The sequence below is a fragment of the Microtus ochrogaster genome, chromosome 2 (assembly GCF_000317375.1).
Source record: "Microtus ochrogaster isolate Prairie Vole_2 chromosome 2, MicOch1.0, whole genome shotgun sequence".
Taxonomy (NCBI): domain Eukaryota; kingdom Metazoa; phylum Chordata; class Mammalia; order Rodentia; family Cricetidae; genus Microtus; species Microtus ochrogaster.
The window spans coordinates 16,764,381-16,764,619 of NC_022010.1; positions in this window are offsets into that span (position 1 = coordinate 16,764,381).

The following is a 239-nucleotide window of genomic DNA, read 5'->3' on the forward strand; positions in this document are numbered from 1 at the left end:
TTCCAACTGTGAGCCACTGCAAACCCTTCCATCTTTAAGTTGCTTTTGTTGGTCATTTTGTCACACGTATTTTAAGACAAATAATACAGCCGGGCGGTGGTGGCACATGGCTTTAATCCCAGCACTCGGAAGGCAGAGGCAGGCGGATCTCTGTAAGTTTGAGACCAGCCTGGTCTACAAGAGCTAGTTCCAGGACAGGCTCCAAAACCACAGAGAAACCCTGTCTCGAAAAACCAAAA